Genomic DNA, 16,447 nt, shown 5'->3' with positions numbered 1-16,447 from the left:
AAAGCAAAGCCAGTTAAAGAGCCACCCAAGGGGAATCCCCAGGTTCTAACAAATGCAGTTGAATGTGGGAAGTCAGGTCGGCTGTGTTTTGTCAAGCTCAGTGTGTAGGTGAAAAGCCACAGAGGAACCTCACAAAGCATGCTGGTGCCCCTGGGGACTCCCCTGAGTGTCTGTCCCTCCCTACACTGTCACAGTATAAGGCTCCAGTTGAGGGAGTTGCTGTCATTGCTCCCCCTGATGCCGGCTGTCTGAGTACCATGAGGTTTCAAAGACCCAAGAGCCACAGTTTGATATCCACATTCTTTCAGGATCCTTCAGCTTTAATCATTGTGACTTACAGTTTCCTCTTGTCAAAATAGTCTTTGACAGGCACAGTCTCTTTTTTCTAGTTTTATTTCCACTTCTCCCCCATCTACATTTGGTCTTGCAAAAGGAACTGATAGTTAGGGCTCCCACGTTGAACTTGAGCATTCATTTCTCTTAACGATCATAATGAACAAAGCTCAACATTTCAGATCCAACATGCCAAGCTGAAAAGTTAAGAGACTTGAAGATAAGCTCGCTGGGTTTAAATCCTTGCTCCTCTACTTTCTTGCCATGTCAACATGGGAAAGAAGGAGCCTCAGAGGGCATCACCTTCCTCATTTATAAATCAGAGAGTGATGATGGCACCTGTCTCATCTGTGTGGAGACAAGTCCATGGCTGTCAATATAGAAATAATATTAGCTAAGTACCCACAGAAAACTGGATGGCCTCAGGGATGCAGCCGGTTTTGAGACTACAAACTTTTCTGATACGGTGCATTCAGAGCCAGATGCTGCCATTCAAATGATCCTGGACAAGCCTGGGCAGTCACCAAGTCAGAAGAGTGAGAGACTGTATGGGGAAGGGGGAGGATAGGGGATGGGGAATTATGGACAGGAAACCGGGAAGGGGAATAACATTTGAAATGTAAGTAAAGAAATGTATCTAATTAAAACAAAAGAACTAAAGTCAGCAAATGAAAAAAAAATTTAAAAACAAGGAGAAAAGTGAGAGACAAGGCTGGAGAACTGTGAAGAAGGTAGAGGGATGGGTCCAGGAGGACCAAGTAAGACACACGGCTTTCTAACGGAGGAGATGCAGGCATGGCTAGGTAGAAGGCAATACAGAGCTATGGTTACTGGTCCAGGGATGAACTGGTGACAGGTTCCAGGGCTGTGTTGGCAAAGGGTGGCACACGGTGAGTGTTTTACTCACATTCCTGCTCTGGTGAGTGGGTACCAAATACTCGGACTCATGTCCTCACTTCAATGCTAGGTCGGTACATGAGATGATAGCATTTTTCTTGGAAATTACAGTCGGTTGGTTTTGAATACATTAACAAACACTACCACAGACCTTGTCTTAGCTACTGCCCTATTGCTGTCATAAGACGCCAAGATAAAGGAACTTTTAGAAGAAAGTGCTTATCTGGCGCTTATGGTGTCAGAGGGTGAGACTCTGTGACCATCGTGATGGGGAACAGAGCAGCAGGCAGGGGGGCATGGTGCTGGAGCAGTGGCTGAGACCTTACATTTTTATCAACCAGCGTAAGTCAGAGGAAGACACCTCTGAATGTTATGGGCTTCTGAAACCCTAAAGCCACACCTCCTCCCACAAGGGCTTACCTCCTAGTTCTTCCCAAAAGGTTTCATCTACTTGGGGCCAAGCATTCAAGCACAGGAGGCCACGGGGACCATTCTCATTCAAGCTGCCACAGCGCTACATAAAAAAGGTTACATAATTGATGGGCTATGTGGGGAAAGGGAAGAAGACAGACAAGGGAGCCAGAGGGAAGAATGAGAAAGAGCACTGTATAAAGAATTCTGATAGCAATGTCTCTGCAGAAGGCACCACACACACACACACACACACACACACACAGAAACATACTCACACACACACGCACACACACACACAGAAACACACACACATACACAGAAACACACAGACACACACACAGACACATACACACACAGACACACACACACACAGACACAGACACACACACACAGACACACACAGACACACACACACACACACGGCTGTCTAGATATGATGCTTCTCTTTGTTCTCACACTGGTTTGCATGGAGGACAAAGGAGTCCAGCAATACTAAACTTTAACAACTGAGGAGAGCACACTCAGCTAAAACCTTGACATGGACACCGTCTGTGCATCACATATGAGTGTCTGGACGTTCTAAGAACAAAGTACAGACAGAGCTTAAATCCTGCTGCAGAATGGCTACTGGTGGTCCAGTCAATGTCCCCATAATGCCTGCATCAACAAACCCTTTTCCTAGCCATGGTCCAAATCCTTGTAAGTGCTCTGTTTCATGGAGATTAGTAAACACAATGGCTGTCACAGGAAAGTTAACAGGAAAGACAAGCCACGCGAGACTGTTCTTTAATACCAGACTTGGCAATTGAATCCTGGACTCCATTTCTTTTGTAGACATTCTTGGAGCCTTTGCTCAGGAAATGCAATGTAGTCAGAATGTTCATAAAGGAAAAGAAGAATTAAAAATTAATTTTGCTTCCAGTAAAAGCCTTTTCAGAGGGTAAGAGGCAGTATGGGTTGAGTAAAGGACAGGTCAGGACGGCATCTATGCACTATGGAAAGTGCATGTGCTTGTCTCTGGGCCAGTTTTTATTTTCCTGAACTAGTAAGTGTCAATGCCAAGACATTTCTAAGTCAGAAAGCAGAGGAATATTGCCTAAAAGTCGAAAATGATCTTTTGTGAATAAAATATGAAAAAGAAAATAGAATCTGTGCTATCAGAATGTACGAGTCCCCACATACGTAAGCAAATGGGATCATAGTATCTAAAGCCCCCTTCATCTTAAGATAGCAAGTGATGACAGCTGAAAAGTCTTTTGAGAAGTTTTCTTTTCTGTTTTGAAGTTAACGTAATGATATCACTTCCCCCTTCCCTTTCCTAACTTCAAACCTTCTCATGTACCTCTCCTTGCTCTCTTTCAAATTCATGATTGTCTTCATTAATTGCTGTTACATATGTGTGTATATATTCCTAAATATATAAGCACAACCTGCTCATTCTATAGGACCTTAGTTACCATGTATGTTTCAAGGAGTTAACATCTGGAACATCTGGAAGGCATGAGGCAACAGCCTTAGTGGTGCAGAAGTGGCAAGCACACCTTGGTGGTAACCAACAGTTCTCTAATTGGACTTAATGCCCACTCAACAAGAAAATCATCGCTGGTACTGGAAACCTGGGCAACTACCCAGGGCTAGTCAAGTCAAGCATCGTGAAGGGGGAAAACCAGCAACCACCATGTTACTAAATCAGCAAAATCTCTAGCTATGTCCTAAATCCTTGCCCTCATATTCAGATACGTTTCGTTTTTACCCATCATCATGAAAGATTCTCTTTGCAACATATTAAATAAAAAACAAACAAAAAACTACAATCAATTAAAACTCAGAGTTGTGGCACCCAGTCCCAACTGATACATCTGAAATACAACTCAGGCACTTAAGGCCTGGCCATGGATCAGTGCAGAAGAGGGAATAGAAAAGACCGTACGAGCCAGAGGACCAGTAACTTTGTGTGAGACCGTGATGTCAGAAGCCACACCCATAAAATCTCACCAACAAGACTCTTCAAACATGAGCTGAGCAAGAACAACAATAATGGACACAGTAAAGTAGAGGGGAGGAAGCCCAGGAGGCCTCAACCCTACACAGAGAACTACAGGAAAGGAGGGAATAAATGGTGAGAGTGGAAGAAATAGACTCCTCCAGGGAAAAGCACACTGGTTGGTACACAGTCCCACCCTCAGCCCTGAGATGTCTTTTACACATTCATTGATGCAGCTTCTCCTTGGATCTGCTCAAGGGGTTGTGCACCTCCCAGCTGCCCACAGCAGATACAAAGCTCCTATGGAGACACCCCTGGCCTAGTGAGGACGGTGAAAAGAGGAAGAACTAGTTTTCTTCAGCATGACAAAAGGTCTCTATAGGGCACTGGGGTGGGTGTTGGGGAGGACTAGGAGCACTGAGGATGCTATGCTTGTCTCTCCTGTGGTGGAAAAAACTCAGTGCAGTGGGAGTTAAGGAGACAGGAATACTGAGTACTGAGGGAAAGCTAATATCAAAGGCTTGCGAGCACCACCACACAACTGCATGAGCATTTCATTTCTCAAAACCGCTGCGCTGCTTTGCAGGGCTTTCTCTTGGGTTCATTCTAGAATGAACATCTTCCATCTCGGTGTTTAGGGTCAATGCATGGGCCACCTTTGCCCGAGAGCATCTCTTGATAGCCTGGTTCAAGTCCCATGCTGCTTCTATGATCCCGCAGTACTTTTTGTAGACTTCTCTTAGAGATGACTTATTTCCCCACTGGACTTCAAGTCTCAGAGCAGAGACCATGATGCTTATTTACCCTTTGATTCTTAGTGCTCATCATATGTCTGATACCATATACAGACTCAGAAAATTAACTGATTAACTGACTAGATGGATGGATTGTGTGTCTGGATGATATAATCAAGTTCTGACGGTGGGCTAGCCTGAGACTGGAGAGGCTAGCATCCGGTAATAAGTCCAAAGAGGCTGTATTTGTCTGTTGCAGTATTATAACGCCCGTTTTGAAACTGTAACTTTTACCTAGAGAACTGAAATAGTTTCTTAAGGCAGAGTGCAAGTTCCTCAACTATATTCTAGGATGAACTTAACATTTGGTCAGATAGTGGGGTAAACCAATAAATTAGTAGGAGATATACGCCAGTCATTATTTTAAAAGATATATGGTCTGTATCAGAGAGCAATCAACAGTAAAGCACAACACTGCTTTTTTGGAGCATATGTTCAAGTTATAACTATGTGTGCTGTGCTATAGTGAGTCATGATGCAAAAATGTTTATCTAGCTGGTCAAAAGCCAATTCCTAGTCTAAGAAGCTAAGGGCATAAATCAAGAATATAAGAGATAAAAGAGGGCTGGAGGGCAATGGATTTAGCTTTAAGCCTGTTAAATGTTAGGAGTGTCTTCAGGTCAAGGGAGAGGTTGTGTACAGGGCAATGGAATCAGAGATGGGTCATGGGGAAGAATTCCAGACAGGAAGAAATACTTGGAACTCCTCAGCATATATGTGGTAATTGAAAGCAAATGTCAAATACAAGCTACAAAATGGTCTTACTCTCCCATGCTCCCACATACCCCAGAACTGTGTCTCTGTGATTCAATGGAATGTTTGGTATCACTTAAGACAAATAAGAAGTGAGCCCATCCTTATCAGTGAGGTCTGTGCTTCTGATGTTGGTGATTATAGACAATAATCCTAGAGTTTGTTTTTTGGGATAGGCCAGACACTACAGCACAAATCTTGCTCATGCATGCCATCCTCTACTGTCAGGCATAAGAACCTCTGTAGAAATAAGAGAAGAAAGTAACTGGAGCTCAAAGTTCAAAAACTAGCATTTTCTTACAATATTTACTTGTTCTCCAAAATTATAAACAATTACAAGAATCCTCATGTTTTTGCAGTCTTGTGGTTGCATGAGACTTGGATCTGCTAACATGGAGTTCATGGGCTTCTCTACCAAGAATACCCAGGGCTTCAGGAGAACAAGGACTGCCAGAGTCCTCATTAGCTTGAGATGACCTAGAAGTCCCTAACAGAAACTCTAGCAGAGGGTGCTTCTGGCCTAAGGGAAATGGATAAAACTGGCTCATACAGGCACGAACTAATGGAAGGAGACAGAAATGCTGGGCACTTGCTTCATGTTTTCAGGCTTTATGAGCATGACCATAGTGGAACTATGGACTATAAGCTAGTGTAGCTGTGAACCTACAGCACATAGTGGGACTTATGGACTGATGACTGTAAGCTAGTGTAGCTGTGAACCTACAGCACATAGTGGGACTTATGGACTGATGACTGTAAGCTAGTGTAGCTGTGAACCTACAGCACATAGTGGGACTTATGGACTGATGATTGTAAGCTAGTGTAGCTGTGAACCTACAGCACATAGTGGGACTTATGGACTGATGACTGTAAGCTAGTGTAGCTGTGAACCTATAGCACATAGTGGGACTTATGGACTGATGACTGTAAGCTAGTGTAGCTGTGAACCTACAGCACATAGTGGGACTTATGGACTGATGACTGTAAGCTAGTGTGGCTGTGAACCTACAGCACATAGTGGGACTTATGGACTGATGACTGTAAGCTAGTGTAGCTGTGAACCTACAGCACATAGTGGGACTTATGGACTGATGATTGTAAGCTAGTGTAGCTGTGAACCTACAGCACATAGTGGGACTTATGGACTGATGACTGTAAGCTAGTGTAGCTGTGAACCTACAGCACATAGTGGGACTTATGGACTGATGACTGTAAGCTAGTGTAGCTGTGAACCTACAGCACATAGTGGGACTTATGGATTGATGACTGTAAGCTAGTATACCTGTGAACCTACAGCACATAGTGGGACTTATGGACTGATGATTGTAAGCTAGTGTACCTGTGAACCTCACCAGTTAGAGAACTGAATAACTCATTTTCATCTAAATTATCAAACATCTCTAAAGTAACACTGCTTTGTTGGTCCCACTTGTTCCTCAGTGGGGCATCCTGACTCAGCAAAACTATAGGGCCATCACACACCACACCCTGGACAAGACGCTGAGGAGTGAGAAAAGCCACAGAAAGCTGATCTTTCAAAATGCTTGTCTGGACAGTGTACTCTCCATCTACAATAAGGGTCAGGTGGAGATTCGGAACACCTTGTGTTGCCCACAACTGCACACGGAGTGTACTGCGGGTGGAGAAGAGGAGAAGCGAAGGCTCAGGAATCTGCTGGCCTCCAGGAGTGTGTGAGAAGGAAATCTTGAGAGCACATGGTGTGAGGGGTAGGAAAAAACAGTTACAAGATGGGCTAAGCTAAGAAGGAGAAAAACACAAGTAGCAGAAGCCTGGGGCAGAAGAAGGTACTGAATGCACATTTCTAAGGGAAGTCTCTGGGAATGTAGACTACAGGCTTAAATCAAAAAGTTATTGTTACGGTTTGAATCTAGAACTTCCCTACAGCCTCGGCCTCCAGCTGGTGGTGCTATAGTGTAAGGTTGTGGGAACCTCGGGCCATGGAGCCTGGCATTCAGCTGCAATCTGTATGGCTGCACCCTGCTGAGCCACCTTAGCCACGGAGATGTGATTAGCCTCTCCCTTCCTCCCCTACAGGTGACACTGTCCCTGCTGCCAGTCTCAACCACGTCTAAAACAGCCAGCAAACAGAGGTCTTTCTTTGCTTAAGTTGCTCTGATAGGTATTTTTGTCAGAGTGATAAAAGAATCTAAGAGAGCCATTTTCTATTTATCTATCTTAAGCAGTCATAGTCTATTAAAAATCAGGTTAAAACAACCATGTCAGTTTACACTGTTGTGGGCAACAGGACAAAGTGGGAAAACGTCTCCCTCATCATTAGCTGTATTTCCACCTTTTTAACTTTGAATCACACACAGCGCCTCCTACCACCTGAATTATGCCTTCCCGCCTGATGTGTTGGCTTCTATTTTCCACTTGGCAGACTCTAGAATCACCTGGAGACAAATTTTCTGAGCACGCCTGTGAGGCATTGCCTCTTCAGTAGGTTATGTGAGGTGGGAAGACAACACCCCCATGGCTGGAGACCTACTTGCATAAGAAGGAGAAAGCGGAGTCCCGGACCCATAGCTCTCTGCTCTCTGACTGCGATTGCAGTGTGACCGGCTACATCAGGCTCGGCACGCCATGGTTAATATTCTCTTCCTTAGTTGTTTATGTCATACCGTAACAACTTAACAAGTTTTTTGTCATAACCACAAAACAAGTAATTAGTATGCTACCTGTTGTCGTTTGACTAGAATGGCTTTCATGGGCTCCTACGTTTGAATGCTTGGTCCTCAGTTGATTTCATTGGGAAAGATTAGGAGATGTGGCCTTGATGGAGAAGGTGTGTGTCACTGGAGGAACTCTGTCAAAAGCCCAGCCCAAGCCCACTCTGTCTATCCGCCTCTGTGTCTGTCTGTCTGTCTGTCTGTCTGTCTCTCTCTCTCTCTCAGATATAAAGCTCTCGGCTACTGATCCAGCATCACGCCTTTCTGCTTCACATGATGATAATCATGGACTAACCCTTAAAAACTGTAAGCAAGACACCACTCCCCCACCCCATTAAATTCTTTTATATGAGTTGCCTTGTTCATGGTGTCTCTTCACAACAATAAACCAGTAACTAAGACACCCAAATGCAGTAAATAGGAGCACACTGGGTGCCGACCTTCTCTGATGAACAGTAGCTGGGAGATGAGTAAGGTGGCCACAGGAGAAGGCTGAGGAAGGAGCTCTTACCTGGTCCACACAAGGTCTCCATGACAAGCTGCGGAAGTACCAATGTGCCTATGTTCAGTCCTCACTTGCCAAAGGCCTCCATTTAGTCTTTACTCTCAGTGCAGGCACGCATGTTCATGCCTGTTTTATGTGGATTCTTGGCATTGGAACTCAGGCCCTCATGTCTGATCAGTAAGCACTCTTAGCCGTTGAGAGATTTCCTGAGTGTAACCCCCACCTTCTGCTTCCAGTGCTAATGGAAGGATGATACAATGTGGCCTTCCCACAATGGAAGATGTGAAACCCCAGCTACAAACCGCTTTCGTTGGCAAACTGAACGTGACACGGTACTTACTATCTTAATAAAATGTTAGCCCCGTTTTGAGTCTCTTTCAACTCTTTTGAGAATATTAAAGAGAAAAGCTTCATCTTGCATCTGAGTGTTTGTTTTCACAACCTCCCAGTCACTCCGCTCACATCCCCTGAAGAGGAAGTAGGACTTAGGTTCAAAATCCTGGTGGGTAAGATCAAACTTAATATTACACCTTACTTCTTTTCATTGATTTATTTTTATTTTACTTTACTTTCTACTATGGGAATGCTTAAGGGATTTCTGGTGGGGTTTTTTTGTTTGTTTGTTTTTTGGAGAGATATGAACAAGCAAAATTACTTGAAATGAGTTTATTGAAAGGAAAATATTAAACCAAGGAGAGAGGCCATGATGCTACAACAGAGATCTAAGAAACCCAGGCAGAAAAGCTGATTGAGGGATTTTATTGTCTTAGTGGAGGCGGAAATTGCAACCCTGAACCCATCAACACTGTGGGAGCCCTAGAAAGGTACCACAGGGTAGGTTGCTTTCAGGACGAAATGCTAGGAGGGAACATATTTGGTTCTACCCTCCACACACAGCAAGGAACAGGTGACTGGGACTCCCCCAGAGCAGAGCAAATACATATGAAGATGGAAAAAAAAGCAGCTTCAATAGATGGTGCTGGTCTAACTGGCTATCTCTGTAGAAAAAAGAAAATAGACCCATATTTGTCACCAAGCACAAAGCTCAAGTCCAAGTGGATCAAGGACCTCAACATAAAACCAGATACACTGAATCTAACAGAAAAGAAAGTGGGAAAGAGCCTTGAACTCATTGACACAGAGGGAAATTTTCTAAACAGAACTCCAATGGCTCATGCTCTAAGATCAAGAATTGATAAATGGGACATCATGAAACTGGAAAGCTTCTGTAAGGCAAAGGACATAGTCAATAAGACAAATTGGCATCCTACTGATTGGGCAAAAGTCTTAACTGTTAACTCCACATCTGATAGAGGACTAATATCCAAAATATATAAAGAAATCAAGAAGCTAGCCAGCAAAAAAAAAACCAAACAACCCAATCAAAAAATGGGGTATAAAACTAAACTGAGAATTCACAACAGAGGAATCTTGAATGGCTGAGAAGCACCTAAAAAAAAAAAATCAGAGAAATGCAAATCAAAACAACCCTGAGATTCCACCTCACACCAGTCAGAATGGCTAAGATCAAAAACTCAGGTGACAGTAGATGCTGGCGAGGATGTGGAGAAAGAGGAATACTCCTCCATTGCTGGTGGGATTGCAAACTGGTACAACCACTCTGAAAATCAATTTGGAGACCCAGAAATACCACTCTTGAAAATATACCCAAAAGATGTCCCACCATGCCACAGGGGCATGTGTCCCACTATGTTCATGGTGGCCTTATTTGTGATAGCCTGAAGCTGGAAACAACCCAGATGTCCCACGGCAGAAGAATGGGTACAGAAAATATGGTTCATTTATACAATGAAATACTACTCAGCTATTAAGAACAAGGATATCCTGAGTTTTGCAGGCAAATGAATGGAACTAGGAAATATCATCCTGAATGAGGTAATGCAGACCCAAAGGATAAGCTGGTATCTTCTCACTAATAAGTGGATATTAGCCAGAAAAAAAAGTACAGAATACCCACAGTACAGTACATAGAACTCAAAAAGGTCAACAAGTGAGGAAGCCTCAGTCCTACTTGTGAGGGAGGAAGAGGGGAGGGAGAGGGGATGGGAGTGGGGAAGAGGGGAACATGATCTGGTACTGGGTGAAGGAAAAGGACTGAAATCCTGAGGGCCAGCAAGAAGAATGGAAACTGGTGACCTTGGGAGGAAGGAGGTTGGGAGGACCCTCCAGAGACCAGGGAAGTGAGAGACTCTCAGGACTCAAACTGGGGCACCCTAGATGAAAGGCCCTACAGTGGGGAGAGGGAACTTGTTGAACACATCTCCAGCAGAAAGACAGGCTATCAAGTGAGGGATGGGGTTGCTATCCCACAGTCAAAAACTCTGACCCATAATTTTTCCTGTCTGAAAGATATGCAGGAATGGAAATGGAGAAGAGCCTCAGGAAAAGAAGGTCCAGTGACAGGCCCAAAGTGGGTTCCAGATCAAGGGGAGAGACAGCACAACCAACACCATCACTGAGGTTATAGGGCATTCAGAAAAAGGGACCTATCATGACTGCTCTCCAAAAGACCCCACAAGCAGCTGAAAGAGTCAGATGCAGATATGTGGACCCAACCAGTGAACAGAAGCTGTGGACCCCTCTGTTGAATTAGGGAGAAACTGGAGGAAGTTGAGGAGGAGGGTAACTCTGTAGGAGGACCAGAAGTCTCAATTAACCTGGATCCCCGACATCTCTCAGACACTAGATCACCAACCAGGCAGCATACACCAGCTGAGATGAGGCCTCCAACGCATATACAGCAGAGGACTCCCAGGTCTGGACTCAGTCAGAGAAGAGGCACCTAGCTCTCAAGAGACTGGAGGCCCCAGGAAGTGTAGAGGTCTGGACAGGTAGAGGTTGGGGTGGGGACATCCTAGTGTAGCTGGGGATGAGGGAAGGGGAGGAGGTATGGGATGTGGAACAGTTGGAAGGTGGACTGGGAGAGGAATAAAGTCTGGAGTGAAAAAGTAAATAAATAAATAAATAAATAAATAAATAAATAAATAAATAAATATGTAAGATGGGACAGGAGTCTCTAAACCATTTTTAACTCCCTTGCTTGCTATTTTTATAAACATCTCAACCACTTTAATGTTATTTCCATTATACTCTCTGATTTTAATTTCCCTGTATCGTCTTCAATCCATCCATTTTTCTCCTTCTCTTGGGCACACATTCACTTGCTAAGCACAGCATCTCCCAGGAACCTGTGTGCTATCCTCCTTACCTTATTTCAAGTTATATATCCGTATTCCTAACTGGTCTTTTGAAAATCGGACTTGATCAGCTGTTACTCTGTGAGGAAAGTTCTTCCATGATTCAAAAGCTTCTTACTGTGGCCAAACCTCATCTCGCCTGACACACTTAAGCTGCTGGCCGGAGGCCTGCATAACCCCCTTTCCCCTTATCTAATTGTTTACACATTCCTTTCCCTTCATGCTCTCCCACTGATCCTTCAGTGTCTGCATCTGGTGCGTTCTCCCCGCTAACCACAACTTTCCCACGTGCAGTTCTGAAGCCTGGACATCTGTGCCCTCTCCATGTAATTAGCTGCTAATTAATTTTTCAGTTCTGTGTTGAAACCTCATTCTCGGGTCAAGTCCCACGACCTGCGTGCTAGGACAGGATTGCTGTCCTACACAGCTGAGCGCCACAGTTTCACAGTCACCGGTTAAATTTTAGTAGATGTTTACTTTGCACTCAGTGATTCCTTTTTTAAGTTTGTTTTTTTACTTCCGTATTTCTTCTGCTTATCAAAGTCTACAGCATAAAGTAGGCACTTAGTACCTGTTGAATAACTGTACAGACTTAAAAAGATCCTTATGAGCGACCAACTGGTATCAGGGAGAGCCGGTGACTGGACTTAGTCTTCCTCAGAGTAAAGAATGTGCTTCCTATATTCAAGGTGTATCTTTCCCATACTGTTTAACTCTGGACTCCTAAAGAACAGAAATGAGTGCTCGGGGTTCTTTCTAAGAACCAGACAGCAAGGGGACTGAGGTAGAAGACTGTGTATAGGGCTACAGGAAAGAAGGTTTGCTATCTGTGCAAACCTTTCCACAAGAGCTTTGACTATCTGGCTCCTAAGTGTCAGCGCCATGTGGAATGCAGGACACTGTCACTAAGAGTGTCCCTTTTCAACAGATGAAGCCACCGTTTCCTATAAAACTACTCTAAACTTGACAAAGTTCATTCTGTGAAAAACTAGGTAATTAAAGTTTTATGCAAAATGCAAATGAAATGGGTCCTCTTTCAGAATTGAGCAGAAAGGAGACACACTGCAACTTGTGCAGGGTATATTAATTATAGCCACACATTGGCAAAATTACTTGTTTAATTTTAGTTTTATTTTCTTGGGTATATTATGTACCCCCCCCCTTAGGAGACACCCATATTTGGCCACGGTCAGCAAGCACTTCTTGGCATCAGCCAACAGTGACTGGGTTTGGTGGCTACATATGTGATAGATCCCCAGATGGGGTAGTCTCTGGATGACCTTTTCTTCAGTCCTTGCTCCACTCTTTGTCCCTGTATTTCCTCCCATGAGTATTTTGTTCTCCCTTCTAAAAAGGAATGAAGCATCCACATTTTGATCGTCCTTCTTCTTGGCTTCATATGACCTGTGATTTCTTTCTTAGGTATTCCAAACTTTTAGGCTAATATCCATTTATCAGTGAGTGCATACCATGTGTGTTTTTCTGTGATTGGGTTACCTCACCCAGGATGATATTTTCTAGTTCATTCCATTTGCTTATGAATTTCATGAAGTCATTGTTTTTAATAGCTGAGAAGTACTTCATTGTGTAAATGTACCACATGTTTTGAATTCATTCCTCTGTTGAAGGACATTTGGGTTCTTTCCAGCTTCTGGCTATTATAAATAAGGCTGTTCTGAACATAGTGGAGCATGTGTCTTTGTTATATGTTGGGGCATCTTTTGGGTATATGCCCAAGAGAGGTATAGCTGGATCCTCAGGTAGTTCAATGTCCAATTTTCTGAGGAACCTCCAGACTGATTTCCAGAATGGTTGTACCAGTCTGCAATCCCACCAACAATGGAGGAGTGTTCCTCTTTCTCCACATCCTCTCCAGCATCTGCTGTCACCTGAGTTTTTGATCTTAGCCATTCTGACTGGTGAGAGGTGAAATCTCAGGGTTGTTTTGATTTGGATTTCCCTTATGACTAAAGATGTTGAACATTTCTTTGGGTGCTTCTCAGCCATTCGGTATTCCTCAGTTGAGGAGTCTTTCTTTGTTTAGCTTTGTAGACCATTTTTTTTTTAAAGAGAATTATTTCATTCTTTGGAGTCTAACTTCTTGAGTTCTTTGTATATATTAGATACTAGCCCTCTATCAGATGTAGGATTGGTAAAGACCTTTTCCTAATCTGTTGGTTGCCGTTTTGTCCTATTGACAGTGTCCTTTGCCTTACAGAAGCTTTGCAATTTTATGAGGTTACATTTGTAGATTCTTGATCTTAGAGCATAAGCCATTGGTGTTCTGTTCAGGAAAATTTCCCCTGTGCCTATGTGTTCGAGACACTTCCTTACTTTCTCTTCTATTATTTTGACTGTATCTGGTTTTATGTGGAGGTCTTTGATCCACTTGGACATAAGCTTTGTGCAAGGAAATAAAAATGGTTGATTTACATTCTTCTACATGCTGACCTCCAGTTGAACAAGCACTATTTCTTGAAAATGCTGTCTTTTTTTTCCATTGGATAGTGTTAGCTCCTCTGTCAAATATCAAGTGACATTTCCGGGTCTTCAATTCTATTCCACTGATCTACCTGCCTGTACAAATACCATGCAGGGTTTTTTTTTGTTACTTTGTTTGTTTGTTTTTTGTTTGTTTTGTTTTGATTTTTAATCACAACTGCTCTGTAATACAGCTGAAGATTAGGGATGGTGGTTTCCCCAGAAGTTCTTTTATTGTTGAGAATAGTTTTCCCTACCCTGGGTTTTTATGTTATTCAAATGAATTTGCAAATTGCTCTTTCTAACTCTGTGAAGAGCTGACTTGGGATTTTGATGGAGACTGCATTGAATCTGTAGAATGTAAATCAACCATTTTCATCAAGATGGCCACTTTTACTATATTAATCCTGCCAATCCATAAACATGGAGATCTTTCCATCTTCTGAGATCTTCAATTTCTTTCTTCAGAGAATTGAAGATCTTGTCACACAGATATTTCACCTGCTTGGTTAGAGTCACCCAAAGGTATTTTATATTATTTGTGGCTATTGTGAAGGGTATCATTTCCCTAATTTCTTTCTTAGCCTGTTTATCCTTTGAGTAGAGGAAGTCTACTGATTTGTTTGAGTTAATTTTATATCCAGTCACTTTGGTGAAGTTGTTTATCAGCTGTAGGAGTTCTCTGGTGGAATTTTTGGGGTTGCTTAAGTATAATATCATATCATCTGCAAATAGTGATATTTTGACTACTTCCTTTGCTTCCAATTTGTATCCCTTTGATTTCTTTTTGATGTCTGATTTCTCTGACTAGGACTTCAACTACTATATTGAATAGGTAGGGAGAGAGGGGGCAGTCTTGTCTAGTCCCTGATATTAGTGTGATTGCTTCAACTTTCTCTACATTTAGTTTGATGTTGATAACTGGTTTGCTGTATATGGCTTTTACTATGTTTAGGTATGGGCCTTGAATTCCTGATCTTTCCAGGACTTTTATCATGAAGGGGTGTTGAATTTTGTCAAATCCTTTCTCAGCATCTAATGGGATGATCATGTAGGTTTTTTTTTTTTATTTTTGGATTTGTTTATGTGGTGGATTACATTGATGAATTTCTATATATTGAACCATCCCTGAATCCCTGGGATGAAGCCTACTTGATCATGATTGAATGATCATTTTGATGTGTTCTTGGATTTGGTCTGCGAGAATCTTATTGAGCATTTTGTCATCGATATTAATAAGGGAAATTGGTCTGAAGTTCTTTTCCTTTGTTGGGGTTTTGTGTTGTTTAGGTAGAAGTGGAATTGTGGCTTCATAGAACAAATTGGGTAGTGTTTCTTCTGTTTCTATTTTGTGGAATAATTTGGGTAGTGCTGGTATGAAGTTTTCTATGAAGGTCTGATAGAATTCAGCACTGAAACCATCTGCTCCTGGGTTTTTTTTTTTTGTTTCTTTTTGTTTTTTTTTTTTGTTTTGTTTGTTTGTTTTTGGTTTTGTTTTGTTTGTTTTTTGGTTGGAAGACTTTAAATGACTGCTTCTATACATTTGGGAGGCATGGGCTTGTCTAGATGTCTTATCTGATCCTGATTTAACTTTGGTACCTGATATCTGTCTAGAAAATTGTTCATTTCATCCAGACTTTCCAGTTTTGTTGAGTAGAGGCTTTTGTACTAGGATGAATTTTTTTTTTAATTTCCTCAGTTTCTGTTGTTATGTCTCCCTTTTCATTTCTGATTTTGTTAATTTGGATACTGTCTCTATGCCCTCTGGTTAGCCTAACTAACGGTTTATCTAGCTTGTGGATTTTCTCAAAGGACCAGCTCCTGGTGTTATTGATTTTTGTCCAGTACTTTGTTTTAACTTGGTTGATGTCAGCCCTCAGTTTGATTATTTCCTGGCTTCTGCTCCTCTTGGGTGTATTTGCTTGTTTTTGTTCTAGAGCTTTCAGGTGTGCAGTCAAGCTGCTGGTGTATGCACTCCCCAATTTCTCTTTTGAGGCACTCAGAGCTATGAGTTTTCCTCTTAGCACTGCTTTCATTGTATTTGATAAGTTTGGGTATGTTGTGGCTTCATTATCATTAAATTCTAAAAAGTCTTTGATTTCTTACTTTATTTCTTCCTAGACCAAGTTATCATTGTGTAGGGCCTTGGTCAGCTTCCATGTGTGTGGACTTTCTGCTGTTTTGTTGTTACTGAAGACCAGCCTTAGGCCATGGGGATCTGATAGGATGCGTGGGATTATTTCTATCGTCTAGTATCTGTTGAGGCCTGTTTTGTGACCGATTATATGGTCAGTTTTGGAGAAGGTACCATGCAGTGCTGAGAAGAAGGTATATCCTTTTGGCTTAGGATGGAATGTTCTATAGATATCTGTTCAATT

The 16,447-nt window shown here is 42.5% G+C and overlaps 1 protein-coding gene across 9 annotated transcripts in view; it reads right to left on the bottom strand.

The window, feature by feature from the left end:
• The window catches only part of Cdk14 (cyclin-dependent kinase 14), a 582,117-nt gene that overhangs the window by 142,077 nt on the left and 423,593 nt on the right, over positions 1-16,447 (bottom strand).

This window comes from Rattus norvegicus, chromosome 4, assembly GCF_021556685.1.
Source record: "Rattus norvegicus strain SHRSP/BbbUtx chromosome 4, alternate assembly SHRSP_T2T, whole genome shotgun sequence".
NCBI lineage: Eukaryota > Metazoa > Chordata > Mammalia > Rodentia > Muridae > Rattus > Rattus norvegicus.
Note: the sequence above shows the minus strand (reverse complement) of the source record. Positions and strands in the feature narration are given on the sequence as shown.